This window comes from Varroa jacobsoni, unplaced genomic scaffold, assembly GCF_002532875.2.
Source record: "Varroa jacobsoni isolate VJ856 unplaced genomic scaffold, vjacob_1.0 scaffold_824, whole genome shotgun sequence".
Taxonomy (NCBI): Eukaryota; Metazoa; Arthropoda; class Arachnida; order Mesostigmata; family Varroidae; genus Varroa; species Varroa jacobsoni.
Window position 1 is genome coordinate 167,280 of NW_019213726.1, and position 24,976 is coordinate 192,255.

The window sequence follows — 24,976 nt, forward strand, 5'->3', positions numbered from 1 at the left end:
GTTACACTATAAAAAACAAGCTTACGTCAGCTGCAGCTAAATAGGACGTTTTCGATAGGTCCCCCTCATTCTTTTTTTTCTTTTCTATTCGCTTAATTCCTGCTTCGTTATAGAGGCATACATACCGTCATGCTATCGACGGGCCTGAACTAGGACCTGGGCCAGGTTGCACCCCGCCCATCACACGACTTCATTCGGTGCCGCCCAACAGCAGAAGATAGAACGGACAAGAGCAGACCTAACTGCAGGACAAACTCTGAACTTTGGAAGCTTTAGTACTAAGCGAGAGCCAAAAAGCGAAGCCGAGGGAAAGCGAATGGCGAGAGGGAGCTTAAACAGAGATTAGAGAACCTGGACGAACATCGCGGTGAATGCAGCTTCGGTTCGACCGTCTGTACAAAAACGCATTCTAACGAACTAGTAGCGAACGAAAGAGAAGGTAAAGAGCGAGAATACAGAAGACAACCTTTGGCAGAAGCATCGACACGGCTCGTTCAGTGTTGGCCCGTTTACTCGTTTGCCCCCCACACGAGGGTGAAAAGGACCTTCTCACATCGAGTCAGCGAGGTAGAGTAAGTGAGAGCGCTATGGCATGCGTCGCACATACATGTCAATTAATTTGCAGCAGCCGTCGAAGCAGTGAAAACCGCTGCTGCCTACAGCCAGGCTGCCCCGGCAGCGCACCTTGATCCTCTGGTAAGCCACTGATTAATTCCAAGCTAACTTCTTTCTTTTCCTCTAGATGCTTTCATATATCGCCCTCTTCGTAAGACGGCTAGCACGAGTGCGATTTCTTTCTTACCTGCGTTATTACTGCTGGCGCCTTTCGAGATTCAAGCCGCTGTAGCAGCAGCAGTAGCTTCCGCCGACACCTCAATTTTCGTCGCTGTCGTTGGGACGGCTGCCACTATGGCTGCTGTGCCCTGCTGCGCAACCGACAACGGACCAATTTTAAATTGAGCCCAAAAACACCTGCCGCTTGTGTTGACCACGCCCGAAATCCGACCGGCCTCTGATCCATTATACCCACCACCCTTACCTCCTGATCGCATCGGCCCTCATGCATTTACCCTTCTTTTTTCTTTTTCTTTTTACCTTCGCTTATTTCGGCAGAAAAACACGCTTCTAGTGCTGCTGGTGGAACAGCCACAGCAACGGCAGTAGCAATAGTTTAACAAGTCCGTCAGTCTGTTTTCCTTGAAGGTTTCGCCAAAAACAGCAGAATTAGGACATCATACACCCAACAGCCAACCGATGCCGGCCTGTCGTCCGATCAACATTCACTGACGGAACAAAGCAGAAAAAAATTACCGTCCTTTTTATAATATTACTACCCCATTTTCTTGAGCCTTCCGCCACTTTCATAGCCGTAGCTACCGTCTTGTTTCTCATCCATAAGCTCTCATTTACCGAATCCGTTTCGATACTGTCATGTTCCTCATCAGCAGTTTAGCTTGCCCGGTTCCTCCTCCGGAGTTAGGTCGCCTATCCTGCCGGTTGTCATCAATTTTCTATCAGGTCCCGTATGTACTGCACCACAAAATATAGGCGGGCTTAGCTTAATTGCTAGGCCAGAACGATCCGCGTTCTTTGCGCCCTAATGCACTGAGACGAGGATTCGCCGCCGCCTTGAACAAGCGCCTTTTTCGCTCTAATCTGTATTCATTCTCTTATTCGACACCACTCTGTAGAAATAGCTTTTTAGCTCTTAGTATTAGTTATGGTAGCACTTGTTTGATGATTTTTAAGCGCAATTACAAAACCCTTGCAATTATTTGTATTCCTTTATAGGCGCCCTGTTCACCTTGCGGCGCTTTGGGTCGCTGCGACCCTTGAAGGAATGCTGTCGGAAAAAACGTTCCGCGTTGTTGTCGGTCAGCAACGAAAACAGCTTATCGGTGAAGATGCGCAATGCGTCTTAATACCCTACTGGATAGTCTATACGCATTGAAGGTAAGTACTAACACATATTCACACACAAATACACCCAAGTAAACGTAATAAATACAGTCTGGCGAAAACGCGTTCCGCATATACGTATAGATCTGTCGCATAGAATCGCCTTTGTTCTTCCACGTTCCACTGCATTCGTAATAGACATTTCATATATATTAACAGATGTATTTAGGCGGGCCTTTACTCCGCTCTGTCCAGCTCATAGTTGAGAAAACTAGTGCGACGGACAGAGAAGTCGGGGTACCTTCCGCGGCTCATGCACTCGATTTGCAGTCTACAGTTCATTCGTATCAACTTGTAAAGAGCGACAAAACGCGGGCCAGTTGTACATCTACCTTAATGTGCGGGCTTGCCTCAGCGAATGTGCCCATGCATACGCAAATGAGAGAGTTGGCCGACGCTGCCATCGCCGCTAAGGCCGCTTGTCGGTGCTGTTCAACCAACAACAGGCACCAATGCATGCGCAGATCACACACCAGCAGACAGCGGGGATCGGCGTGAGTACCTGGGACCTTCTTCGGGGAGCAACCTCTTCAGATGGTCTGTCCATTTGTTGCCATTCGTATGCTCACTACCCATCAGATTGATTAAATAGCCTGAAGGTGCGGTTCCTTTTCCAAATGCGGACTTTTGCGCTTACGCCTTCCATTACTCAGTGAAACAATGGTTCAACGAAACCGAGTACAAGTCTCTGTATGCGAGTTAGAACCTGATAATAGAATACTGCAACATCAAGACCGTAACACGCGACACTTCAAGACGCGTCCTTCTGTTACTACCGGCACCATTTCCGCCGCAACAACGCTTCCGGTGTGTGTGTGTGTCGATTAACTTATTTCAGCTACGATTCAGAAGAGCAGAAACGGCAATATAACCAAACAGTTGCGATCGTATATGTAGAAGAAAAGGCGGACTGTGGAGCGAATCATCGAACCGGTTAGTTATAGCGTTGAGACAACCGCAGTATCAGAGGTGTCCAGCTCGGTCCCTCTGCCCGTTCGACCTCTTGCGTCGCTACTCGCAAGAAACTCGACGTTGTTCAGTTACAACCATTGCCCTTCCACTACTGCTCCAGTCGTCGCCCTTTGCCTCTTTTTCTTTACGATGACAATTTGGTTGTAAGGATCCGTCGTCAGCGAGAAGGGAGACTCGCATCCACGTCGCGTCGGCCTACTGCCGCCACGATAACCTGCGGCAGGAATCGGCGGTGACAGTGTATGGCAGTCAAGCACGAACGGCTCTAATGTTGACAGACATTGGCAAGTCTTGCTCCCTCGCACCTTTGTGATGGATCGTCATGACGATGTCCACAACCAGCCGTCAATGACAACGACCCACGCCTACGTCTGCGTCATATCGGCAGCTGCTATTACGGTGAATGCCGATGCTGTTCACATCGACAGCATCGTGTACATGAACAACAGCGGGCAAAACCACGGAGCAAAGTCGCGAAAAATAGAGTCAGGAGCACAAACGACACGTTCGGAAAAAAAGGAGCGACGTAACAAGCAGTTAACAGCGGTGAGCAACAGGGAGTGCAAGAAAAACTAAAGGGCATTGGGCAAAGCAAGAGTTACACCATTAGTTTCCGTCCATCGACGTTTTATTAAATAGGACTGCTACCACCAGAGCCTATATCCGACTATGACGACTGTCATGGCTGATGCTGCTCATGTGGTATCATTGAAAAACTGTTTTGTGGTACGTGCTCGCAAAACTATCGAACGTTTCTCAGAAAAAAATACGATCACCTTCTAAGGTAAATCTCTAGCCATTTATGCTAGGCGTTAACTTTATTCAAAGTTACGTAGGACGAACGCTGAGCTAAGCTAAACACACACTGAATGGTGGACCATATATATATAGAGTCAGAATATCATCGAACAGTTAGCCTACGCTAAGAAGCATGCTGATGATCAATAAAGGTACAATATCTCTCCGCACGGAAATGGTGATTACAGCTGGCCAGGCGTAACTATTATTCGTTATTAATTGTCCGTCAATTTTCTCGTCATGGTTTCACGGCATTTGACATCGATTGCTACGTTGAATTGTTTTTTGATCAGGTAGCACTCCGATTTGCTTAGCCACATCATTCGTACCGAAACGTAGTGTCGCTGCCGGCCGTCATTGTTCGCGTCTATGATATCAAATGCAGACCAATCATTCGGCCGCTATCGATAACGTGTACACGATGTCGACGACGAAACAATACAAAGGTGTACAGTCTCTATCTCCCGAAGAAAGGGACAAATATTCACTAGCTAGCAATAGCACGGAACGCTGTACAGGATGCTGCCCGTCCATATTGGGCTACACAGATATCGCTGCTAAACGTTCACTACGCGCTCCGATACAGAAAGAGGCAAAGCTGACGGTCGCTCTGCCCTCTGCTACCGTATTCGACAGCGCTAGGATGATATTCAGCTGTTTTCGATTTTTGGTAGATTACCGAAAAATCTCTCGCAGCGAGAGTAGTAGCGGCTTTTACCGCAACAAAATAGCATCGATCCGAGTGGACGCAATAAGAGAATGAGACTGAGTGGCATTGCGTCGCGTCACACCACTCCGGTAGATTACGTAGCCAACCAACTATGTTTAATACGAAGAAAAACCGCTGCTGTCATCGTTGTTGTGTTTGCTGCCACCGAAGAATTCTGCTCATTAACGGGAAACACGACGGACGAAGGGTGTAAAGCGACGGCGCAAGATCCTCGGAGCGGGTCGCCGTAACAGAGAAAAAGAAAGTGCGTAGAGAAAAGAAACATGCGTGAGCGGAGAGCGTACGCGACTCTGCACATGCGTACGGGTATGTGTGTGTGTGTGTGTGTGTGTGTACGTACCAAGACGTGCAGAGTTTTAGCCAAGCAACAGAAAATAAAGGCCAGACGGGAAGGCGTCTTCTGTTTTCAACGCACGGTCGACGAAAACATTGTCGAGCCGAAGCACATCGTTGAATGATGTCGTCGTTGTGAAGGATAGGGCACGGCTTCGTTATATGACCGGTCATTGTTGCAGTGGTGCGTATCGTCTCGTCGATCGGCTTTTTGCACTGCAGCGTCCAACCGTCGCATTGCACAGTCCGGCGGTGGCCGATGGACGATCAGGAACTGAAGTCAACAGCGGCTGCCAATGTGCGGTGCGAGATTTTTGAATAGACGTCGGTTTGCGCTGTGGACGAAGTACACGCCGAAGCGACGCGGCAATAGCTGCACCTGCACTGGCTCCATCGCCACTGCCAGGACAACTGCAAGCCGGCCCTGTCGAAGATGCCGCTGTTTCGACAGTGCTACTGACGATAAAGGGACGCTAGAGCATCTTCGTCTTTTTCATGTTCATATTCCGGCAGCGGCAGCAGCAGCAGCACAAGGCAGTACTAGTCATTTATTAATGCTGATATAATTCTGTGTATCTGCCTGTGTCTGCGGCCTGCCTAATCGCAACTTTATTGTTGTCAGTTGCGGTAAACAACGACTTGTCCATAGTCGGATTTTCCTCATTATCCTCTTCCGATAGCCCATCATACTCCGGTCTACCGCACCTTAAGCAAGTTGGTTACCTGACTCAGGCCGGTGAGCTCGAGGCGAGTATCTTTGTGAACGGACAGAACAAAAAATGACCGTCGTCGCTGCACCGACGGCTGAAACGCTTTAGCTGGCCATGGCCGATCGAAACACGTCGTGCATAAGGTAGACAACGAAGTTGAATCCTGTCAGCTCTTTCTCCTAATTAATAACTGCGAATTAATTCAGAATTTCGCGCCAGTTTTAAGAGCGCCCAATGCATCAATAACACGGCAGAACAGCATTGAAGACAGCGGCATGAGAGGACCTATCGGGCAAAGCTGTTGTCAACAATAGCAACATTAATACCAGCAGCAACTCTCGTCCATGTTGTTAAGCCTCTATAGCTACCTGCAGCCAATCGCTCGGCAGCCTAAACCACCTGAATCGGTAATAAGCTGCAAAGGATTCCATTGGCTTTGTTCGGACGTTGTTGCTGACTTTCTCCTACTGTATACAAAAGGCACCTCATAAACAAGCTAAAAAAGGTTGTAGACGTCGATTCACACAACGTCGAATAACTTCAACCAACGGTTTTATTCAATTCTAACGGTAGCAAGATTGCGACGAGCAAACAAGAGAGTTTTGTTAACGTGAAAACTTTGATCAGGACTTCTCAGTAGTCTTGGTCTTATAATGCAGTTACACCCAAAGTACGTAAAAAACGGAAAGCCGGGGGTCAAATATCTCATAAACTGACTGACCCAAAAAGTTGAATAGATGCGTGTAAAACTTTTCCTGGCCACAACTGCACTGCGCTCTCGCAGTAATCTGGTGCAACCTGCCGCTGTCCGTACCCGATGAGTTCGTCATCGAGCCAGCCGTCGATCCCATTGCCGACCAGCAACTATGTCTTTGATGGCTTCGGCTGACCGATGAATGGTGCAATACAGAACTTTGGCCGGGCCCAAACCGACGATCTATTTGTCCCGTCCCGTCACCATTCCAGCAGGTCTTCCTGAAGAACTGTTCAGCCGTAGACAGCAAAATGATTGATGAGTAGATGTCTATGTATGGAGAAAAGTACATCTAACGTACACATACTGGCGTTTACCTATTCAAATAGCTGAATCCTGCACCGCCGGCTCCAGCTGCATTTCAAGCTACGCATCAGCCGTGCTCGTTTTAAGCGGGTCGCTAGTCTTAACGGAAAAGTTTGGCGAGCCGAAGCGAAGCTCTGGCCACTCCCGTGTGCGTTACTGCACACATCTTTGTGTGTGTACATTTCAGTATATTGCGTGTGTTCGTATGACACCCAACAGATCACAGTGCTGCGATCGGCGATGAAGACCAACCGATCGGCCGACGAGGTCCGACAGAAAACGATTCTCCCGCTACAGACTGCCATGGCTATTCAGAAGTTGCTAAAGAGGCTGAAATCGTCGGCCAGACTCACTCGTTTTTCCAAACGAACCTCACCTAATGCGGATGGCATACAAATCAGCTCAAAGAGTCTATCCAGTTGATCGTGAATACAGCTCCAGCAGTAACAAAAGCTGCAACCAAACTAATGTATTGTCTGGAAAACGTCGGCGTCATCGTAACTGCAGGCCCATCGCCGCCTCTCCCCTAGCACCTTGACCACGTCCTCATAGGGTGCCAGAAGCCGCTACAGATGAAACGGCAACATGTACAACAGCAATTAATAACGTAGACATGACCGTTCGACATTACCATGTCGAAACCATTCGATCAGGACCTGCTTTCTTCCGTTCGTCGTCTATTTCGTAGGGCTGCAATTGTAATGATACGACATGGCGCTACGTATTAACAGGACGCTAGAAACACAATCGCAAAGAAACTCATAATACCAGCAGCAAATATGATATATATACATAACGAATAGACTAAACGAGCATTAGTCTCCCCATTAAACCCGGCGTTCGATCCCTCGTCACACCGATCTGCATCGATCTACCCATACTTTATATTAACAACTAGCAGGTTCTAACTATATCGTCCCCCCCGCGAGCCGAAACTACGATTATTATTCACTCTCGAAAAGTTGCCACCTCAACTCGTCCTTCTTTTTCTATTACTATTTTTCTTTGTTATTTATAAATTTGGCGACCTAGTCTCATTCGGCTATATCGTATTGTGCGAATGTGCCAAATACCGCAGCAGCAAATATACAAGAAGCAAGAATCATACACTAAAAGAAACGGAAGAAGCTAGCAGAACGCGGGGCAGTGCGTTATTACCACAGAGTTGCAATTTTAATCTAATGCAGATTTTTTCGCTCCTATCAAATTCAACTTACGGACGGACATAGCTGATAGCTTCGAAATGGAGAAGCGAGATAATCCACTTGCCCTCCTTGGCTATCACTGATGCTGGTATCGATGCAGGGGACAGATCAGTCTCTGGTCGCCTGCAAAGGTCATAAATCAAATCATGCCGCCGGCAGAGACGAAAGGACCGTCAATCCTACGCAAGTGTGCGCTCATGTATTACGTTAAAAGGCAGCGTTTGCGCTTTGACGTCACCAAAGCGAACGAGTTTTCGTCCAGATTGCGAGTCACGCAGGCGAAAACGCGCCATTGCTCCAATCGTTCGCTCGCAAACTAATTTAGCTTCAGATGCTGTAGTCGATAGGAAGCCACTTGAATGAAAAATGAGCTATATATATAACTACAGCAGAATTTATTTATACGACTGATGATTTAATATAATTGTCATAAATGACAATGCAACACCGAAGAACCGTCGTCAAGATAGTACTGTTGTTGAAAGCTGTGAGGCTAAGGAACCAACCAAGAAACCAGCCAGGAGAGGCTACAGGGGCCTCGCTATATACGTCGCTCGATTGCTTCGAATCTTTCTTCGGATGATCAATTCGCCCAGGTTAAGACGTCCAGGTCTTTAGTACCCACATTCACGCACAGGGTCCGCTACGAGTTTAGAGGGAGCAACTTTGACTCAGCAGCACTACGGCGATAACTGGCTAACGACCTTTCAGGGCACCAGATGAAACTGCTCACTCCTGTCCTCTCTGCCTCTCCCGTCGAACGGTAAAAATCGTTTTCTCGTTCTGCTCGGTACTGACGCAAATGTTGTCGCTGTATCACAACAGCGAAGGAGTACTGAAGACTGCCTTTCACCGAAAAGTCTCCAGTGCAACGCTAGGACACGTACAAAGGGAAGAGAACTGGAGAAGACGGGGTTCGAGGGACCACGCAAGGCAGCAGCAGCCTTAAATAGCTGCGAATGGGCAGAGAGCGTCGAAAACGGTGGCGCGAGGGCGAAAAAGAGTCTAAGGCAAAAGAAAGTTTCACTTTCTACGTCGTTTTAATAAGTTTCTCCCTTTCCCCTAACATACTCCAATTTCCGTCGCTCCTTACCCGACCCCTCTTTACCACCCTATGCGCTGTCCGTTGACTTGAAGTTAGTCCTGTCTTCTTTCCAGTGGCGGTTCAATGGCGCCCAGTGTCACAGCTGTTCCCGTCGATACAGCCGTCACTCACTTCCTACTAAGGTCTCAACGGTAAAGCCGCTGCGTCTGCTTTGTCGGCGAACGTTGCTACTTGCCTGTTCAAGTAGCCGCGGCCGCGTCCTCGCTTGCGTTGCGTCAGTTAACGTAATGGTGGTAACGCCGGAAAAACCTACACAGAAAAGATCGACGGTTTGTTCCAACTACCCTGGCGGCAATCGCTCTGTTAGTACAAAGTTTAGTCAGTCAGTCTCGACAAGACTCGACAGATGGAGAACGCGGGCGAGAAGACTAGCAAGTGGGCACAGGCAAAAGTAAAGCAGACAAAAGCCCTTCTTCCTTCAGTTGCCACCACGATAACACCCTCCCCTTTAAACCTCTAACCCACGCAGATTGTCAGGACAAGAGGTATGCCGCATGCGGAAGAACCTCAAATGGTTTTCCGATTGGAGCCGCAGGCGCAGATTGAGTTCTGTCTCCGGACTAGCTCGGGTCATACTGTCGCCTTGCCACATTGTGACTTCTTCAAGAAGGACGGTAGCACCCCAAGCAGACAGCAGAGAAATGCAGAGACACATACGCACCTATAGACGCATGTGGTACCTATAGGAAGACGTATACACGTCGTTTCACGCTTTTCTGAGTAGCGATCACAGTGCTATGAACAATAGCAGTAATTCGTTCGTGTGGGTCACGAGCAAGCAGGGGGCCAAGAAAAAGCAATCGAGATTGTCATCCGAGGGTGACGCAGGCTTTTTTTACTACTAAATGATTCGATGTTAAATACTTGGAATATTTATGCATGGCTTTTCGCTAAATCAAATTTTGCGTATCAAAAAAACTCGTGTGAGTTAACTCGATTTTCGTTTATGAACATTTCAAAAAAACGCAACTGGCCATATCGGCTTTTCGATTTTTTTAGTGTATTTTACTAGAACACGCGGCAACAGTGAGCTTCAAGTAACAGTGGATTGCTCACGCCAGGTTCGTTCAAGGTATTTGATAGTGTCCCTCTACCGTTCCTTCTCGCATGTCCTGCTTGGCATGCATGCGGTTGCATTTCTGCGATGCCTCGTGCCATTTTAGGTGAACCGTGCTATATATTACACGTAACACCATCCGTCGAACTAGGTCGTTCAGCGATCCGTGCTGTGGTATATGACTTGGCCCAAACAAGTAAGCAGGATCGGTTTGATAGTGAACGCCAAGCACAAGTATGGGCCTTTACAGGATTTACTTAGACCGGGCTCGCTTCAAGTATAGCTCCAGGAAACCAACCACGCAGGTAGGAGGCTAGAGAGCAGTGTCCTGAACTTTTAAGTGTTACCTATGAGCGTGCTGGTGGTGCTTCTGCGAGAAGCCAATGGATACTGCTCACTTCTCGGTGCGTCCGTTTAAGACATAAATGGGATGGGGTGCCATTTCTAGGCAACGAGAGACCGGGAAGATGGGCTGGTGGTTGTTGGGGATCCCCGTTAGGATGTCAGTAGAGAGACACTGTCCCCTACAGCAGAAAAGCGGGAAACGGCATACTAGAAGCGCAAGGCCGTGTTCGAAAACACGTAAGACTAGAAAAAAAAAAGTAGAGGGAAGTCCTGGAGGAAACGAAAGAGGAACCAAGCAACGAAGGCGCTTGTCAGTACGTACATGTTCCCGCTTGTTTCTCTGTCTGCCATTCTATCTGAGCAGTAAGCAGAAGCAGTAGCAGCTGCTGCAGCAGCTAAAAGACGGCTAACTCAATAAGGAGATGGCACGTCCTTTGGACCTTGGCAATCAAAAGAACATGTGTTTGAATAGCCCGTCATCCCAGGAGAGCGTAATGCAGTTATGGTTCACGTACGCGCCAGCACCGGCGTTTTCTCCACCTTTCCCAACTGCTGAATACACTACTACGACTGCAGGTATACTAGCGGCACTCGTGCAGTACTTGCTGTAGCATCAGCTTTTCCCCAATTTCCCGTTTCACCGCCGCCCCCATTTCGTCCGCTGCGTGAGTTCGCTCCTATTACAACTACTAGTAGTGGACCAAAAAGCAGCTAGACCATCGCGTAAGAATGATTCTCCACTTTAACTGGGAAAGTGAACCCCTTTTCCATCCTTCTAGGACGGAGAGGTGCGTCCAACACTCTTTTTTGCCCGTCATTGATCCTTCGATTAAGTTACCTACCGTGGTGGGCCAAGCGGTCACCTCTGAAGTCCCCTAGAGTCTCTTGTCGTGCTCCGTCAAAAGCCATCTAATCAGACACTGTGGTTCTCGAAAATCATTCATCCCTCACTACCGATAAATCCTGCTCTTTCCACACACCCTCTACAGTTCAATTTTTTCCATATCAGGTTGAAGGTAAATTTAAATATTTGGCGGGCAAGAAGGAGAACGTGAGATGTTGCTGCGCGGTTTCCGAAGGACAAGCCGACAACAGGAAACAAGAGAATACTTGAGCAGCAACATTTCCTGTTGGATATGTATGATAGCTCTGCTGGGTGTACGGAAGTTCAGCAACGGTCCAATGTTCAACGTGGTTTGCAGTTACTTGCGTATTAGATGAAAGCGCAGTGCACGGTGTCGATCTAACGGACTAACGGAAATTAGCGGCTGAGCTAAGGACATACCGTATCTTCGTTTTCAGCGGCCTTTTTAAACGCTGCCGGACATGTTAATACGGGATCCTAATTCCGAGATTTGGCGGACGTACTGAAAGAGCGATAAATCGAGAACGAAAGCATGAGACAAGCTCATCGAGGTATAAGCGACAAGAAATGTCAGCGTTCTGTGCGTGTATTGTACGTCCGAGTAAACGTGACGCGGACTACTTTCCGCTTTTCTCCATAGGAGACATCTGAATTAAAGTTCCCTTCATCGGTGCTGTTGTCGGTGCCCTATTGTTGTTGAGTCGACGCGATAACTGGTTTCATTGAGAAGACAACTGGAAGTGGTAGCAAAGAGTATGGCAGGTGCAGATATTTCTGGGCGAGCGCTGACACTATCAGTAGACGTTCAACGCTGTTTGAATTGTCAGCCAAAATGATATCGCCAAAAAACCCACTCAGAAGAAATACAGAAGGTTAAAAACAAACGCACAGTCGAAAATGTTGATACTATCTAGTGTTACTATCTGTAGCTAAATTTTATTGGAGCAGTGGCGGCGGGAAAAACGAATCTGAAACTGCGAACGCTTCTAATGGTGAGAGCTATATACAGCTTATACCATACGACACCAACCTGTCTAACTCACGACACAATCAATCCACTGGCTATCCGGCTCAGATAGAGAAGGCAATGAAGGGTCCGACAGCAAATGAAAGAAGGAATATTTTATGCATAATAAACGTGTTGAAGGAAACGCCGTGGGAGCCGCCCGTTAGCAGTCGAGTTCACGTCCGAGACCTTGCTTTACCCCAAAGCTCAATATGCGCACGCCTACCGTTTCTGTGTCCCCGAGTGCCAAACTGTGTTCGTGACGAACGAATGGAAGCAGGAGAGAGACAAATAGGAGTGACTTCTTCACGGAAAAAAATACAATTTTGAAGAGAAATTAGCATGTTTAAACTGCAGATTCTGCGTCACTCGTAGAAAACAATGTAAAAATTCGCCGACACTCTAGCAGATGTATCACATCGTGACTACAGAAACACGCTTGTCAGCCGATTAGACGGAGTGTACACAAATTAGAAAAACCGACAACAATAATAATAATAGCAGTTTAGTAGAATCTCTGAACGAATAATAAGGCTAACTCATATAAAAAAAAAAACAAATCTATTTTTGAAGACCATTTTTGAAGACAGTTGTTTTTATGTAAACGATTAGCACTAATCACGCGGATGCTGTCAGACACGAACCCAAATAGGGTTGTACGTATGCGGGAAAACATGGCTAACACCGTTTTTTCGCAGTCCAAATCTCTATACAGAAGCAGCAGACACTTACGTATACGTGAAAATGAACCTACACAAAATTCCGTGAACGAGACATCAATAACGATAGTGTCATATCAAAACGCAGCCACATCTATTGGTTATCTATCATTGCACACAAGCGGGCTCAGCAACGGTATTGAATAACGAGCGAAGCTAGAGCAAAGCTATAGTGCTGCCGTCTGACTTCGTGGCTCTATCTAGCTAAGTCAAAAGAAAGCTTCTTCAATATATGCCTTCACCTTGTCTTTCTTTCAAAATGAAGATCCGTCTTTTGAGTACTGTACAGGATGTCGATCGAGATGTACCGGCGAGAAAGAATAGCGAGGACAAAACGACAATAACGGTGAATAAACTGAGCAGAGAATTGAACCACACAAGTTGGAGAAATTAACCGATATCAAACACTGCATCTGAAACGACGATCATTCCTTTTTCATGCCGCTGATGATAAGTTCAGCTGAGGAGATACGGCAGGAATGAAAATGCTGCATTGAATATCAATCTGTAGCAGAGACTCTATGAATCGTATTTTAGTCCCTGCAGTCGCTCTATTGTCCCTCATCGATGTCTACTGTTGTTATGAAAAATCGACTAAACTAAAGAGAGTTTGAGGGCAAATCAGAACTTCTCTGAAGTCGCGCGAAAATGGAAAATTATAGGGCAAATTCGTTCTTTTTCTCCCTTATGCACATATCATATTATTTTTATAAAATGAATCTCATTCATTGTTGAACCTGCGTTCCTGTGAGCCGTTTGTAATCAAACCTATTTCAAAGAACAGGATTCTCTTTTCTCCTCGTTTATTCGATCAGTGGACAGCACGAGAAATTGTAAAGGAGGATTGTAGGTTTTTTTCTCTTGCCGTGCGCCGACGCTACCCCGCCCCGCTGTATCGTGATTTACTCCAATCATTCGTTCCATCGTTTCACTGCGGCGCTACCATCTTCCTCTCCAATCTGTCTCTTCAGTTCCTCACGCTTTTTTTAGAGCCCATACAACTTCCCTTCTCGAAACGCGTACCTCAGTTTTTCCTCAGTCTCCACTACTTTGTAACAACTAGTTGTCTGGGGAGGATGTACGTCTACAGGAGATGGAACCTCCGTCCAGGATTTGGGATCGATGTCCTTCTTAGATCTGGAACCACTCCCATGAGCCCATAACAGGCCCTACATACATGTAACATACAAGTAACTTGGGCTCTTCGTGGTTCAAGTGCAACTTCAGTTTTTAAAATGTGTGTGTGTATGACCACCCTCGGTGTCGCATCTTTCGTTAACCGCTTGTTCTTTGTGATTGTTGCTAATATTAAAATTAAATGCAAAAAAGTAGCCTTTACTAAGGCATGCTTCGTTCGTAGACGAACATATCCGACACAGCGTTTAGGCTTTTGCCAACCTATTCCGTTTCGCTCTTAGAGAGTTAGAGTGCGGAGGCAGACGATTGCAACTCAGTAAAAGTCGGATACGTCCATCACGGCTCCGTTTTCAATATCACACCTATGATCGCTGTTGCAACTGTGTTATACGTATAACCGTATCACAGAAGGCACAGCGCTCGAGGACATTCTAGGCTATTCACGCTAGTACCGCTGCCGGTTGTTGCAGCTACTGTTCTAACATCCTAACAAATATGTGTAGTCGCTCGCTCTCAAACAAGAGACCGGAGCCCAGCCCCGATTAGCTTGTGATGGCTCTGATCCCGCGCGGCATCCATTTCACGCATTGTCCACCATTTTACCTGAAATCAATCTCCAGATTCTCATCTTCGTTCTTAGTGCACTGTAGCTATTCTCTTCTTTGAAACAATTTAGTTCTAATAGTGCAGCCACTACTATAGGCTTGATCGCCTGTCTGCCCACCACAATGAGGACAGCCGCAGATGGAACTGGCATATCTTCCTTCGTATATCCTCCAGCGTAGCTTCTCGAGTGCCTCCGGTCCACTTCGCTGTGTACAGCTGCATATGACATATTTTGTATGTGCCAATGCGCCTGCCGTGGTCCGCCGCATGCGTACTCAAGTCGACCCGACCCGAATTGAGTTGACTAAACTCAACAACGGAACTATCGGTGGCAAGGAGCCTTCCCTTCGTCTTTTTTTTTTTTTTTTCCAATAGAGCTTCCACGGCCGTCACCTGAATAAGCGGGGGGATGGGGTAACAGCAAGCAAAACTACCATAATCAAGCTATTTATAATAAGTCGGCAAGCTGTGTCGTCGCCAGCGGAGGAGATCCCAGCGGTAACGGCCGTAACGGTTGCGGTTGAAACAACCGTCGAATAGTACTAATACGCGCAACAACAACTCGCTTTACCACGAAAGCTCTCAACGACAACGATAACTACGATGAGTAGTTTGTGGCGTAGTTTGTAGCTTGGCTTATGTGACTGCTTCAGTGAGTTGTACTCGCTGAGCTGTACCATGCGCTCGTTCTGGGTCGCAGTGTTATTTTTATGCATAAAATTGGTAAGACCCTCAAAGCAGTAGCATCAACAACGACAACGACAACGAGAGCGAACAAGAGGACCGCACCGAAAAAGGAGACGAAGTGCAGAACGCCGACCACGAAAAAGCAATTGCATGATTCTTGCTACGCGGACAGCTGTTGCTACGAGCTGGAATAACAATGTCTGTCGATTGGCGGCCGAGCAGCATTGGAACTGTTGCTACCAAAGAGACCGGTCGCTGATTAGGCCGTCTGTAACGCGGTCCCTACACGGATAATGCGCAGATAATGGCTAGACTATAAAAGTCGTACCTATTTCTTACCTCTGCTACCTCACAAGTATGCTATGTGCGTATGTATTTGTGTGCAGGTGTGCATGTGTTCTGTTACTACCGAAGTGTACATAAGGTCAAAACTTATGTCTGCCTACATAAAACGCATCTATAAAGGAGTGTAGATATAATTATCTATCTGTGTATTTACAGATGCCATGCATGTATATACGTAATTCTCTCGAAGTCTGAACGTCACCCAGATCATAAAACGCCAACCGATCGACTGTATCGGACTGTTATTTACTGTTGCTCTGGTAAGTGATAAAGCTAAGCTTGTTGTTGTCGAGCCGTGTTCTATAGCTATATTGTAGAACGCGCTATATATATATATATATATATACATATGTATATATATATATATATACATATGTGTATATATATATATACATATGTATATTATGTAAGTCCGTCTACCTCTTTTGCTCTATTACCTCAGTAAACATACGCAGAATGCATTATATATTAGTTACCGTAGTTGTCTAGATGCATGCATGTCTATGAGTCTATGTATGTATCTACTGAAGGAGTAACCAAATAATCAGAATAATGATAATAATACTAATAATGATACACATCATCAGTAGCAGCGGCGTCAGCAGGGAGCATTACCATGCATAACGATCGGCTCATTCGAATGTTTGCTCGTTGAAGCTCGTCGTGCTTGCTCGACCAAGCGAGTTATTATAGCAGCGGCGAAGCATCCGATGAAGATCCTGAACGCAGCAGCGTCCATCGGTTATAGACTCGGTTCTTTCGAAGGCGAAGTGTTCGCTACAGCGGCTGCCGCAGCTCACTGCGGTCGCCAGGTCGTTCATTCGGTGTCCCGGTCGATTCTTGTCTGTTCTTTGTTTCGTTCAGCTGTTGGTAGCTCGTTTATATATATATATATATACGTAACAGAGGATTCACTCATATATGGGGTCTTTGTCCTTCGTGTCTAGCTGAAGCTCTGAGCTTCGAGGGAATGTAGGTAGGGAATGTTCAGGAATTAGGGGAGTGCATAAAGGACGCGGGAAAGGGGGCGAGCGGGCAACGACGACCCTCGGTATTGTAATGCAGAGTGTGCAAGAAGCCCACTGTCACGGTCAGCATGAACCCGTGGCAAGAATAAATTGGGCTTTATACTTTACTGACGAACCAGTCACACCAGCAGCAGCACCCAAGCTTCAGTGAAGGAACGCGCACAGCTGGTCTCGTCGCTGCTGCCGCTCCTTTGCGCCAGAACAGAGCGGACCGACAGGGACAAGAAGATGAAATCCGTCGCATCGTTGTCCACTGGAGTGAGTGAGATGAGTCGAGACCAACAGATAGAACGACGGAGTATAAATTCCCTAACTCGGTTGCTTAAGCCAACGAAACCGAAATTACTCCTCCGTAGAACTATGCTTGCCTCATCGTTGACGGAGCTGTCGCTGGCGCGGGCTCACGCCTTTGGAATACGCGGCTTCGTTTGTCCTTAGCCTTCCCTCCCGCGAACTGTTCGGGACAACGTAGGCTTCTCGTCTAACGTTTGGAATAGGCAGAACCATTTAGACAAAGGCTACAAGCTGGCTGCCCGGTAACATATCCCGATGATGGGAGCGTTGACGGGTCCCGTGAAAGGCGGCCATGTGTAAAGAACCTATGAGGAATGAGGCTTCTCCCCGGACAGACGGATAGTCGGTAACATTGTGTGATCATTATTGTTAGTATTGTTATGGAAATTTTGTGTTTGCTCACAGTGGACAATGGGGTTTTCTTTTCACACGGAAAGTAATTTATCAACGTCCCAACCGCAAATATACCAGCGTACCTGGACACATGTTGACTTTTTTTTTCCAATTTGTTTAAACAGCGAGCGCCACGGCGCATTATCGCTATCTAGATAGTTCTGAAGTAAAATAATCGAGCGTAAATAAAGGCAGGTTTCTAACACTGAATGGTGAAAGCGAAACGTCAAACGTATATTTTACTCAGTCGCCAACTCTTCCAACAACCTGTTATTAACCATGAAACATTTCACACTCTTAACTACGAATCATCGAGTACAAACAGTTTTTGTCATGACGCCCTGTCGATTGTGAACGACAACTGCCATCGCTTCCGAGTAACTGCTTCCAGCAGTTTTCATTTCACCGTACCCGCCGCCTCGTATATCACGGATCCGCGACGCTAGTACTCTGCCGATGACCCCATACTTCTGAAGTTCTGGGATAGCGGCCGGTAAACTTCTACCTCGCCGGCTTTTCTCATATTATGCACACGCATTCACATGCGCCCATAACATACGGATGTATGTTATGGGAAGATCATATCGTTATCGAAGCGTCTACGTTGCGTCAGATTGGTCACCGATTGCTGGTGATTCGTGGGTGAAAAAAGCGCGAGATCTGTCCAAGCTAAAGCGCTTCTTTATTCTGCGGAAGCACTCAAATACGTATTTCTTAGAGGGCGGTAAACTGTTATTATCATATGTTATTGGAATCGCTGTTCCGTCATCGTAGCAGCGCCACACACGTCACCCATCGACCAACTGACAGTGAGAGAAAACAGCCCACACATCAACTTCAACTATCCGAACTTCGTTTGAGAAGATGGCTACACTCGAGCGATACGACTGGATTCAATGACAGATAGAACAAGAAACATAGTTGCAAATCGATTCTTGCGGCATGCAATGTAATGGCCTATGAGGCATTCGATGGACGCCGCGACTTACTCCCGTTTTCATCAAAATAGTACATGGTAGCTCTATTGTCTGTTTTCTTATTACTATTAATCATAAAGGATTGGATCTTCATGAGTGAATCGCCCAGCTGCCTATACGTTGAAAACTGCTGCTTTGTCGACCAATTTCTCTCATAGGATACATCCGTACTTCGATCCGTCGCTCTACTGGTTTCGCATAATCAGAACGTCTTTCCTATAGCTACGAGTTAATCTACGACATTTAGCCGACATTAATTGACGATCGCTCCTCATCGGTGAGTAACACTTGAAGTTCTTAAATGTTCGTTAAATGAGTACTACACAATGAATCATATTTTACGTTAGCTTAGTCGGATCTAGAAACGATTAACCGGGATGCCCGATTAGACTATCTCTGAATAATAGCTCGTACAATTTAGCATGTTATCATCATACAGTGATATGGATCCGAGCGCTTTCTACAGCAAGAGCCTACAGCGTACCTAAATGATCAGGGCACCGATTTTGCCTTACTGCGTTACTATCGTTGTCGCCTTACGTGAACGTATCGCAGCTAGAACGCTTGTCTTTGTTTCCCTCGCTAGTAGTGTCAACGTTAAACGTTTTTAATGCCAGGTGATCACGGTTTGCTAATGTATCGGTGGCTGTCAGCCCTCTGTCTACACGATGCCCCTCCTATGCTGTTTGTTAGCTTACGCAGTTGAATTACACGGAGCATTTTACGCGTGTGAAGCCATCGGCCACGCGAGTCGACGACGCTAAGTAGATCACCGGTGCGTATCGCGTCGGCGAAGCGAGTTAGCAGAAGAGCTTTGCCAGTTCCTTCCAACTGGTACCTATCTATATTTGAAACTACAGAAGTCCAGTCCGTAGCAGCAGCAGCAGAAGTCTTCCAACAGCAGCGTGGCCGTATTGTAGTTGCGGGTCTTTGGCCCATTGCCTTTCTCCCGTTTGCTCTCGTTGCTGTTTGGCGCTGCAGTCAATCTGGTCGCGCATAACCCATCCGGTCCAGAGATGATCTAGCAACGTTCACGGAGTTGCACTTAGCAATGCGTCGCTCAAAGGATGACGAATAGGGCCCCACTGGGTTAAGCTGCTGCTTAGCATTAAGTCACTCAATGATCCACTGTTCTTATTGCTGATGCCGTCAAGTTTGTGCCCCGTCGTGCATCCTAATCAGTCCACACACCCGAAAGGTTTTCGCATGGCGATTGCTTCTCTGCTAGCCGCGTGGCCGATGATTCGATGTTAGCAGTTACAGCAATATCTGCCTGAATGAGCAAGATCAGGTCGGTAATAATAACAATGTCAACGAAGCGGATTGGTACCGTCATACAGGGAGTGTCTTGTCCGTCCTATGCGTTGTGTTTATCCTTGCCGGCTTCGTCACCAACTTCAACAAAGTCTAGGCCTCTCTGAGTGAAGATCCAGTGCCTTGGTTGCTGCCAAGACGATATGTCGGTTGCAATTTGCTCTTGAAGATACACGAAAAAAGCTCAACTTAATGCCAAGACGAAGGTAGATACTCATCGACGAATCGGCTTCGGATTATAATGCCATTGCAGTACGAGATTGGCTGCGTCACTGGTACAACACAGCCAAATGCATGAGGTTGGAACAAATAGCGTGATGGATAAAGCTAACTCAAATAAATAACAATGTCACGGTAACCAAGATCCGATCAGAGTTTAGCTTATCAATGGGACCTTTGCATAAAACGTACAACACTACGCTACTCTAGTATAGAGGTGTTTTTTTTTTTTGTTGTATAATAAAATTGGCGAACAGTTCCCTCCTTCAATTAATTGAGAACCGTCTACTGCGTTAGGCTGGAGACGGCCGTGATGCTGCTTCTTCTCGTAAAGATGGCCGTCGCAGCAATGACAATACGATAAACAGGTCATGCCATGTCAAATGTTAATATAAAAATTTGATTCGTATGGTCAACTACGCAAGCGATACCTTCGCATGTTTCATTCTGCTGTTATTTGAGGCATGAGTATTGTCATTGCTGCGACGGCCATCTTTACGAGAAGAGACAGCATCATGACCATCTCCAGCCTAACGCAGTAGACGATTCTCAATTAATTGAAGGAGGGAACTGTTCGCCAATCGCATTAAAGAACCCGTTCTCCAGTAAACGTTCGCTTGGTACCAACAAACCAGATGGTGCCCTCTCGCGCCATTGAAACATCGGCACACGTCATCTCTAGTTGTTGCGGCTGAGGAAGTTACCGCCAGTCTTCGCACGATCATCCTTAATACTGTAGTACTGCTAACTTTTGCATTACAATATACTGTAGCAGCCGCTTCTATGTATAGCCATCATAACGTATCGTTGAGCGCTAAACGGGAGAGCGCTCATCCCGGTAGCTCCTTCTATTCGTTGGAATCGTATCCATCGAAAGAAGGCCGGGAACGATTGAAAACTTATCGAAGAGCAACGGCCGGAGCGTTGAAAGTGTCTAGCAGCAGCCGTCTGTTTAGTTACGTCATCCCGAGCGTGCATTACCAACGAAAAGTGCTGGACGCGCGGCCGCGACGGTGGCTCCCTTCGTCATTTTATAGATCCCTCCGTTCCCAGGCTTCCTGAACTCAGTTCCAACCTGTTGTCCGTTTAGAGCCTGTTCCAACAACAGCAATAGAAAGCCTCCGAATAGGCTTACAAGCCTATCCACAAGTATCTGCCTGCTTGAAAAAAGGAAGTAGGCAGGCATGCGCTATTTTAAATGTGAGAGTGTATATGCTATACTATAAGTGCAGTGCTTCAGCTCCTTCAAGCCTCTATGCCTGCTACCCGTATAGCCGTCCAACACTTGCTTTTGGGCTGGAGCTGCTCCTGCAGCCAGGCCCTGCCAGCTTCCCTTTTAGTGCTGCTCGGCACAGTCAAACGCATCCTTTTTCCTCACTCGCTCGCTTCCCGCGTTTGATGAAGACAGAATACTTTACGAGCCTTTAATCTGAACTATATATTTTCTTCGTTGGCCATATTTTCTTTTCTTCATTTTGATACTTGATGCCTTGCGAAAGCATCCTCCAGCATTAGTGATGCTGTGCGGTTTTTCTCGCGTCATCGCTGTTGCCAGCCTGTACTTAGCCCGCGACGCCTGCTACATAATGGCTTGTGTCTGATTTTGGCGTTGTTCAAACGCCAAGCGACAGAGAGGAATGGAAAACGTGTGAGGGTAACGCGCAGAGTTTCAAGAACGCAGATAGGACGACAATCTGCGTCGTCACTGGCGCCGCTACTGGACGTTGAAATCCCGGCGACGGTGGTGGCAAATGACACGACGAAGAGTGCAACTGAACGCTCGTTGTTGAATATACCGAACTGAGCAGGCTAAGATGAATGTGGTTGGTGGATATTTGAGGCAGGAGAGCACGCGAAACGAACATGACAGGAAAACTAAGTCGGGAGGAAACGGGAACTCGGTGGTAGGAACTAAGTATTGAGGGCACATCACGATGGAAAACGCATGTTTAAGACCCAGCAATTCGCCCGCCCCTTTGCAGTTGTAGTATTTGACCCGGTCAGTTCCACGTCGTCAGGTCCCGTGGTCCGCCGTCACGTCTTGTATGTTGGTACGCGCTGAACCACGTTGCGGGTGGGGCCATACGGCCACGTCAGCTATTTCTGCTTGGCAGTGGCCTGCACCAAGCAAACTTTGGCGGCTAAAGAGCGCTCTAGCTTATGAAGTACGAAAAAAAATAAAAGAGCAGCAGATTGGACATGGCTGACCTAACAACTAACCATTTTTGTCGTTAAAGTCCAAAGTTTTGAGTAATAGCCAACTTGTTGTCCGTCGAAACGAATTTAACAGTCATGGAAAAATTATGGCACATGCTATCAGTGCTACCACTAGCATCCCAGTGGACACTAACGATATTCAGTAAATTCCGTATACAGGCCAGTGCTTGCGATTATCCCACAGTCAGCGACTTAGCATTCTAACAATAACGGGGATCGACTAGCTAAGTTGGTATCGATTGTTACCCCTTTCCACAAGAGTCATGTAAGTGGCGTTACTGCCAGTACAGTTGGACAGTTGTTTCGCTAGAACAAAAATACGCGATGCGCCTCTTCGCAGAGCCGTCATTTTTTGTTGTTGTGCGCGCCTTATTCCTTGGCCTTGATTAACTTCTGCTCCCTTTTCAACTTTTTTTTTCTGAGGGCGGCAACGAAAATTCGGCGGCAAAAGTAAGGCGGAGGATCATGACCTCCTTCTTGGCGGTATAGGCTCTTCCTTGTTGCTGACAAAGTCTACCAGGACTTAGAGGGTGGCAGGAAAAAGCAAAACGGCAAAGCAGTTCGACCACGACTGCATTCGCGTATTCGGTACGAGCATCTCGCACTAGCGGGCTCCTGCATTGAGTCGGTACAATTTAAATTCATTGACACTGTCGCCGCCCCATCATTTGGACTCCATCAGAAGAGAAGGGTCGGGAAGTAGATAGAGGTCATTTAAAGTAAGACGATAAGTTGGATGGATGGAGCCCACTCACAACCAGCACTACCACGGCCACAGCGAGGGCAGCGTAAACATGATGGGCAAAGGATGGTGCCCGCCTGAAAGAGGTCTATGTTCCGTCGACTGCGCGCTAGTCTTTCCGTTCGTTCTTTTTCATAGCATAACATTCAAGTGTTTACTCAGCAAACGCTCTCATTCACCACCAAACCCAGCCAGTTGCCGCCCGTCTGGTGGGGAGCAAATAACGGCGAACTCGTCGTTGCTGTGAAGTCCCTACCATCATCGCAGCGACTACAAGATGATGATTCTGATGACGATAAAAATCGACGCGATCTTTTCTCTTTTCCGGTTTCTTTTCCCCGTCAACAGCTATTACAGCGTTTTGGTACCAGCCGCAATCACATTACGAACTATTCACATCTACAACACGTACATATGTCGTAACGATGTCGCCTTCGACGCCGTGACGCTCGCTGCTCAACCAGCACCTGACGCCTGCATAGACCCATTATATTAAAGCCGAGCACAGAGTATACTCAATGCAAATATGAAAAGCAGCCCTCTGAAGGTCGACTAACTGGCGACATAGTGAGCTCTTCGGTTCTATACCAGTTCGACAACACACTCGAGTTGCTGCAGAATTCGGCACTGAAACAAGTCAGTTAGCGGTTGTATTCTTGGTAAAACGTCCGCGGTGCTGTCACTACGCCTATAGCGGTTGCAATAATGGTTATGAGTAAAGTAAAGGAAGCAGGGGGCGCGAGAGAGCGTAAAGCAAAAAGCACTCACTCCTGGTTGCCTCTTGTCTATCTGTACTTCGTTTTCGCTGTGAACGAGTCGAGAAAAGTAGTTGTGAAGGCAGCGACGGTATAGGTAAAGTCACCCGTCCTTTTCTGTCCGTCGCTCATTCTGTCTGCCTAAAGACATGACGTGTAGAAGAAGCAGTAGCAGTGGTAACTGCCACTGCCGCCGCTGTAGTGAAAAGATTCGTTCGAAGTGCTGCTGGTCCTGTCGCTTCTGCTCTCTCTTCGCCTGGATAAGCATTCGTCCCCCATTTCCTCAACGAGTCCCAGCTTTTTATCCCCTTCACCAGTTCTACTTGTCTTTGCTGCGTACGCAAGAAAACGTCCTTTTCCTACCCACACCTTTTGCTTTGCTCGTCCAGAAAACACAACATGCCTTGCGCTGGCACCAAACACACACAAATATACGCACTTCTATGTTTCACCTGGTGGCCGCCCCCCAGAATTCCCTTTCTCTCTATTTTACTTTCAACTCCTTGCTAATAGCAAAATAACTCGAGCGGGAAATGTGTTTCTGTGTTGAGAACAGGGGCTCCGAGCTTTCTTTCTTCGTGTCCTGCTTTTTCCGCCCGTCATAATATCCCTACGTCACCCACCCGCGGCAGCCCACCAAGGCGGCTGGTGGCGCTCAGACGAACAGAAATACTAGCGCTCGACGAAGAACGAACCCAAACTTCGTCGACCGAAGAGCTAGTAAGGAACGATGCTGGCAGAGCACAAAATAAAGCGTCACAAATGTACTAGCAGCACTAAAGTTTGCATGGAATCTTTTGCTCACCGCACAAAGCTTTCATAAATGATACAGCATACTATGGCAACGCAGAAAAATTGCACGGTATACTGACATGACCTCTACTGGCTGACATGGAACTGCCTGCGTATATGACGCACGGCCAAGCAGAGAGAAAGCCACAAATGGGTGATCGGCTTGGACACGTTCGTCGGTGTGGTAGGGTTAAATTTACGGGAGAGGAGAAGAGGGGTGCGCGGAAATAAGACCGAGGATGCAAGTGACGACCGCAACGATAGAAACGAATTTACACTTTGCAATGACAAACACTGAGGTGCACACAGGCTTTCTGAAGGCCTCGTTTTCGTTATTCGCGACAGCAGCACTAACGGTGGTGAACCAAGCGGGCGGCCAGCATGTGCTCGACGTGTAAATCGGCAACTTTTTGGCTCCAAGACGCCGGACGTGTTCGGTTGTCGTGGCATAAAAACTGACTTCTTCAACAGAATAGTGCTCTACATACCATGGTTGTAGAGATAAATGGAATAGAAATAACTTTTTAGTATTACGTTCTAGCGTTTCACCTGTTCTCTGTTTAATGGAGACACAGGTCGGCCCATTTGCCTATTTATATACTTCTT

At 47.1% G+C, this 24,976-nt stretch overlaps 1 protein-coding gene across 1 annotated transcript in view; it reads right to left on the reverse strand.

Annotated features, from left to right (window-relative positions):
• LOC111264159 (uncharacterized) overlaps nucleotides 1–24,976 on the reverse strand; it is a 73,622-nt gene that overhangs the window by 20,750 nt on the left and 27,896 nt on the right. The gene's annotated exons all lie outside the window — the stretch shown is intronic.